Raw genomic sequence first — 6945 nt, forward strand, 5'->3', positions numbered from 1 at the left:
GCAAACGTGGGATGTTTCTTTAGATCCATTAGGTGCTGAGAATCTAAGCCGTAGCCTCACACAGGGCCAAGAGGCTGATTCAGACACATCCCTTTCCAAAGCAATTAAGCAAGGAGCCACAGATGATGCCCATTCATTTCCATTTGAAAACTCTTTTCTTCAGGCTTCCCAAAGGGGTGGCCTGAGGCAAAAAACTTCCTGACATTCAGAGCAACAGAACAATAGGTAATTAAAAGTACCAAAGCAGGGTTTCTTTACTGAGACTTGTCAGAAACCAGTGGTGAGCCACTATCTCTTTTCTCATACAAGCCCCCTCTTCAGAGCTTTCCTGGCATATGGCCATTCTCACATCTGTAGGTACCAAGATAGACTGACTCTGTCCTTGGTAATTCAAAACTAGTGACACCACTGGGAGTGGGACTGGGACAGGCTCTGTGTGCTTGGCTTCCTGGATGTCAATTTCCATCACCGAGGAAGTGAGGTGAGGTTACTTCCTTCAGGATCTGAATGAAGTCACTGCCTTGGCAACCACTTTGTCCTAACAGTTGCTTCCAAGGGTCCCATGAGATGGAGGCTTCCCCTACTTAATGTGACAATTTCACAAGTTAAAATGGTATATCAACCATAGGCACCTGGGAACAGCTCTCCATACAGGCCTGATTTGGTCCATCTTCTCTACATTAAGAAGAGAGAGGCTGATTAAGACACAACCCTTCATCCTGACCAGGTTGTTTGCCATGGAAGATGACTTGTGCTCTCTCAGGTCCTTCATAACTGCCTACATATTCTCCAGGGATCCTTTCAGCATGGATCTTTGAAGTTCTCAGCAGGTAGAGGATCCCTACATTCCAGTATTATAAGACCACCTCTGTCCCTGCTCTTCTGTAAAGTAAGATTGAGGGAACAATGTATGTTTAGGGTTAATAACAGGTTCAATTTGGGTTAGGAATCATTTTGTGGATGAATAATGGTATTGGCAACCTGCGAAATTTATAAGAATATAGAGGTGAACAGTGTGTATGAAAACAGAAATCCAAGTAAGATTGGAAGCCCAGAAGGGCATTGGGCCCTTGATTGTGATACTGAGCATTGAATTACATTCTGCACAGATGTCTCAGATAAATCAATATACAATGGCATGGGACCTTGTACCTTGGATGATTGAATGTAGAAGGGAACATCCAGTCAAAAAGGGATAGTCAGTAGGAATAGGAAGATAGTAGGTAGGTATAGAAAAAAGGGTGAGTGTATGATTTGGAACAAAATTCCTTTAGCAATAGGGTTTCGGTTAAAAAATGAATTTAAATGTCAGCACATGTGAAGAGTCTGTCACAATGATGAAGTGGGAAAAATATGTAGGTAAGCAGATATCAATAGGGACATTATGAAATCAGGCAAAGTAAAAAGTGAGAGATCGGCTTAGACATTTTCAAAGGGTTGAGTTTGAATATGCAATCTTAGGAAGAAACAAATATGTAGTCATCAATAGGATTGACATTTGAGAGCATAAGTAATCTTGGACATGGATGATTTTAGTAATCCATGTTAATTTTCCATTTTGGCTTTGGTACAATCATAAATGTGAGCTTTGAATTTAGTGTCCAGTATATTTCTGTGAATAAATGTATATGAATATCAGGTGACATGAGTATTTCTTCCACCATTTCTGGGAGCAATATTGACTGACTACTTCTGATTGATAGGTACAGATTCTTTATGTGAATTGGAATCATGAGAAACCCAAGCACCTCTTTAGGGATTGAAGAACTCATATGACCCAAAAAATCCCTATTCTCAATTGATGGAGGTCAGGAATCTAATAGAGGAAGGGAAGATACTTCATCCAAAATGAGTGAACTTTTTGCCATTTTGGTTTTGGATGCACACATGGGATCTTTCTTTAGATCCATCAGGTGCTGAGAATCTAAGTCACAGCCTCACACAGGGCCAAGAGGCTGATTCAGACACATCCCTTTCCAAAGAAATTAAGCAAAGAGCCATAGGTGATGCCCATTCATTTCCATTTGAAAACTGTTTTCTTCAGGCTTTACAAAGGGTTAGCCTGAGGTAAAGAACTTCCTGACATTCAGGGCAACAGAAAAATAGGTAAGCAAAAGGCCCAAAGCAGGGTTTCTCCACTGAGACTTTCCTGGTCACACTGTCCCTGCTCTTCTGTAAAGTTAGATTGAGGAAACAGTGTATGGTTAGGGTTAATAACACGTTCGATTTGGGTTAGGAATCATTCTGCAGGATAAATATTCGTTCTGGGAATCTGCAATATTTACAAGAATATATAGGTAAAATAAAAGTATGAAAACAGAAATCTAGGCAGGATTTGAAGCTCAGATGGGCATTGGGCCATTGAGTGGGTTACTTATCTTTGAATTATGTTCTGCACAGATGTCTCAGATAAATCGATATACAATGACATAGGACCTTGTACCTTGGATGATTGAAAGTTGAAGAGAACATCCAGTCACAAAGGGAAAGTCCGTAGGTTTAGGACGATATTCTCTAGGTTTAGAAACAACAATGAATATAGGATTTGGACCAAAAGATTTTTAGCAATTGGTTTTCAATAAGAGAGTGAATGTAAATATCAGCACATGTGAAAAGTGAGACACAATGATGAAATGGGGAAAATATGTAGGAAAGCAGATATCAATAGAGACATTAAGAAATCAGGCAACGTATAAAGTGAGGGATAGGATTAGACATTTTGAACAGGGTTGAGTTTGAATATATAATCTTAGAAACAAACAAATACATAGGATTTATCAATAGGATTTACATTTTACAGCATTAAGAAACCGGGACATGGATATTTTTAGTAATCCATGCTCACTTTTCTTTTAGGCTTTGCTACAATCATAAGAGTGACTTTTGCTTTCTTTGTCCAGAATATTACTGTGTTAAAATTTATATGTAGATCAGGTGACATGAGCATTTCTTCCACCATTACTGGGGGCAATATTTTGAAGACGTATAAATATTGGGGGAAAAAAGTGGAGTACCCTGTGTCAATGGATATAGAAATAATGTATGAATAGACCATACTGTGAATAAATAATATAACTGGTTCCAACTTTAAATAGTGGATTGATTTGATATCTGAAAATATACTGGAAATCTTAAATTGATATTCATACATTCATTACAACCAGTTATACATCTAACGGTAATATTAGGGTTATGGTTTATCATGAAGAGTGTGTGAGTTTTGCTTCAAATATGATTATGAAAATCAAAAATAATGTGTTTGGAAAGAAGTCTCATGACAAGACCAGTCAAGAACCCTGGAGGAATATATGTGTTCTGAAGCAGGAGGTGATTGAAATTGAAACAAATGCCTATAAATTTGTGAACTTGTGGATGAAATATATATCATATGATGTGCATAAACTGAAGAAATAGTAATGTACCACTGTTTAATAAAACTGAACTGCAAAATACACATCATGTCCCATAGGAAAATGCTTGCATTGATGTTGAACTAGGTTTTACTGTAGAAATATTAGGATTTGTGTGCACCATTCACTGAAGTTAGTCTTCAGTACTAGGAAACAAATCTGTATTTAAGGTGGATGAATATTTCTGAGAATAATCTTGTGAATAGTTGATCATAAATCCACATACATAAATATGAATGATTTTAAGGAGTGTATAATAAGATTCATATATTTCATATTTTGAAAAATTTGGAGAGTATATATATATATATATATATATATATATATATACACACACACACACACACACACACACACACACACACACACACACAGAAATTAAAACTAGCAATATATTTGCCAATCGAAATTCATCATGAAATATGTATCATCCACAGGTGCAAAAATATTGATTTCACTGAAAATGGATCTATATATAATGTTGTTCTACTAGCAAGCTCACCCATAGGTTGAATTTTCAATTCCAACAGTATTTAAGAGGAGTGATCTCTTCTCATAACTTGTATCTGCCTAGTCAGCAACCTCACAAAAATGTACGTGTGATAACAGGTAGGATTCTATATGTGCATATAAAAATACATGTGCTGAATAGTCTACAGAGAAAGGAGACACCAATTTGTTGAAAGCCACAGCTTAAGGGGCCCCATTAAACTTCCAGCTACCAGCAACATTCCCCTGCCAGATGATTATTGGCTCACAGCGGCCCCAGCAACATCTAGCTGATTGGCTCCTCTGCGGTGATGCTCATTGGGCAGTTTCCCTGCCCTTTCAGACCACAGAGCTGCTCATTGAGGGACTTTTTTGGCTCCACCCACCTGACCCAGCTAAATAGCCTCAAGAGCAGGAGGATTGTGGGAGGTGGAGAGGCTTGTGGGTGTGACAGAATCTTTGCAAGGAAGCCAGTGGTGGCAGTTGGGCTCTGAGGGTTTTTCCTGATGAGCTGTTTTGTTTGGCATGTGTGGTTCTAAAAATAAAGTTTGTTTCTTTTGAAAAGTGGCTCTTGAATCGTGCCCAGCCAGACTGCAGCATTTTTATGGCTTGCACGGGGAGCCACTGAGGGTAAGTGATAAGGTAAACTGCTCGCCCCTGAGCGAAGGACGAGAGGATGGGTAGCCATTTAAGATTCCTCTTTTGTTTTGCTTCACTTTTGTTGCCTGTCCATGGAGATGAGTGAGATGGATGAAAAACCGCTCACATCTGAGAAAAAATTATTTACTTCTGAGGAACAGATAGGGAGAAAGGACGGATGCACATGTCAGTAGGATATAAAGGCTATAATGACTTTTTGTTGTTCCCTTTTTATTTTATTCTGTCTCGGTTTTGTTTGGCATCGTCTTGTTGGGTTGTATTATAGTAGAAATACGGGATCAGAAATTAGTAAAAAAAACAAACTGAAAGAGTGTTAAGTAAATTGTTAGAGGAAGGAGGCATCTCAGTAAAGTCAAGAACAGTCAGGGCATACGTTGATACAATACAAAAATGTAGCCCATGGATTTTTAAGGAGTTGTTAAATATACCATAATGGAACCATCATGGTGAAGATTTAAAAGGGGGTAAAAGAACAGCCCAGGGACTCTGCCAGTTGGCACATTGCCATTGAGGACGTTCATATCTGGTTTGCTTAGTCCAAAGACTTCAGTTCAGACAAAGATAGAAGAACAAAGCTTAGGGCAGAAAAAGCCATCAGGGGCAAAGTTACAAAAGGAGACTGCTACTAACAACTTTCTATCACTAGAGGGCGTAAATGTCCAACCAACAGCGCCTCCTCTACAGGAGACTGTTACTAACACCTTTCTATCACCAGAGGATGTAAATGTCCAAATAACAAGGCCACCTCCATATGCTGGGAGGCCCCCAAACCCCACAGTTGATAGTTCGGATCCTGAGACAGGATCTCAAGTATGAACATGCCCTGATTTTGAGGTAGGAGGGCAGCGAATTCACCATGCTTTAAATTTCAAAATAGTGAACAGCTAAAAGGGGCTGTAACAACCTATGATCCTCAAGCACCCTTCATTGTAAGCTTGGTCGAATCCATTAACAAATTGAATATGACGCCAGTAGATTGGGCTAATATGTGTAAAGCTGTGCTAAATGGAGGTCAATACCTTTTATGGAAGGTTGCCAATGAGGAATTTTGCAAGGAGACGGCTAGGCGTAATGCAGAAACTGGTTATCCTCAAAGAAATCTAGATATGTTGTTAGAAAGGGACCTTATGAGGATCAGCAGCAACCAATTGCATATGATCCTGGCGTATACGCAAAAATTGCTGCAGAGGCGGTTAGGGCATGGAAGACTTTACAACGACATGGAGGTTTACAAGGTCAATTATCTAAGGTAATACAAGGAGCTAATGAATCTTACGCTGAATTTGTAGATAGGCTTATTCAAACAGCTACCAGAGTTTTGGGGAATACAGAACAAGCAATGCCATTAATAAAAAACTGGCTTATGACCAAGTGAATCGTTGGTGCAGAGATATCACTAGACCATGGAAACATGAAGATTTAAACACATATATTAAATTATGTAAAGACATTAATGAATAAGAGAAAGTAATGGCAGCTGCAGTAAAACAGGCTTTAGATGCCAGAGACATCAATGAACAAGGGCAATTTGTGGCAGCTGCAGTAAAACAGGCTTTAGATGCCAGACCAGGAACATGCTACAATTGTGAACAAACAGGACATTTTAAAAGGAATTGCTCCATAGGAAGAGGGTTTAACAAAACTAGGTACCAAAGGAGTAGAATACGTGGGTATTTGCCCACGATGCCATAGAGGGAGACATTGGGCTAATGAATGCCGTTCTCAAACCACCATAGAGGGTACTTCATTATCAAAAATGAACAAGGACTAGCTGTTTATCCACAATATCATGGAGAAAGGCATCGGGCTCCATTGCCAAAAAATGGACAGGGGAGCCCAATGCTCTGGGGCCCAAAACCACAAATATACAGAGCACTGGAGGAACCCAGCAACCCCATCAGTGTAGTGCCCAGGACACATTGTCCATCAGACGCCTCATCAGACAAATCAGAGGGAGCGCAGGGTTAGATATCTGCACCTCCGTCAGATCAGTACTAACTGTAGAGATGGGGGTTCAAATCATTCACACAGGGTGAGAGGACCTCTTCTCAAAAGAACGGTAGGCTTATTATTGGGACGCAGCTCTTCTAATCTAAAAGGACTTATGATAAGTCCTTGGGTAATTGATCCCGATTATGAAGGTGAAATAAAATTATACCCAGTTCTCCAAAGGACATATCAGTAATTTCACCAGGAGATAGAATAGCACAGTTACTAATAATACTCAGTCTGCATGATCAATTTTCCAGTCGTGCTGTAGAAAGAGGTTCCAAGGGATTAGGCTCCACAGGTGTAGATTTGGTTATGCTTTCTTTAAATTTAGATTCTCGCCCCAGGCTAAAACTAAATATTCAAGGACATGAATTTAATGGGCTACTTGATACAG

This window comes from Callospermophilus lateralis, unplaced genomic scaffold (genome assembly GCF_048772815.1).
Source record: "Callospermophilus lateralis isolate mCalLat2 unplaced genomic scaffold, mCalLat2.hap1 Scaffold_1313, whole genome shotgun sequence".
NCBI classification, from domain to species: Eukaryota; Metazoa; Chordata; class Mammalia; order Rodentia; family Sciuridae; genus Callospermophilus; species Callospermophilus lateralis.